Here is a 370-nt window from a genome sequence, read left to right as displayed (position 1 = left end):
AATCCCCACGTCCAGAGACCGTGGGGTGACTACGTGCCCAGGAAGGCAGGCTTTCTCCTGGCACTCTCAGCCCTTCAGACAGTATGTGCCCTACAGCTGCACAAGGTTTCTGAAGGCTCATGGATGCTGACCATGATCACTCTCTGGCCCTGGAGTTATAATCTCAGTCTGACTGAGGGAAAGGCTTCCAGCAGAGCAGTTTAACTCCAAAAGAAAGCTTTCTTTGGAATACAAATAGCCTTTCTGCAGCCTGGGGGTATGGCAGACCAGCGTGGAAACAGTGCGACAGGAGCTGGCAGCAACAACGGGCTGTCTATCTCAGCTGTCCTCCTCGGGAGATGTGCCAACAGCCCCCGTGGCAGCCGGTCTG

The 370-nt window shown here is 55.1% G+C and overlaps 1 protein-coding gene across 1 annotated transcript in view; it reads right to left on the bottom strand.

Moving 5' to 3' along the window:
• The window catches only part of SBF1 (SET binding factor 1), a gene marked incomplete at both ends in the record, with an annotated part of 20974 nt that overhangs the window by 15562 nt on the left and 5042 nt on the right, over positions 1-370 (bottom strand). The window lies entirely within an intron of this gene.

The sequence above is a fragment of the Cariama cristata genome, unplaced genomic scaffold, assembly GCF_000690535.1.
Source record: "Cariama cristata isolate BGI_N322 unplaced genomic scaffold, ASM69053v1 scaffold15626, whole genome shotgun sequence".
NCBI lineage: Eukaryota > Metazoa > Chordata > Aves > Cariamiformes > Cariamidae > Cariama > Cariama cristata.
The sequence above is the reverse complement of the archived record's forward strand: the minus strand, read 5'-3'. Positions and strand labels throughout refer to the sequence as shown.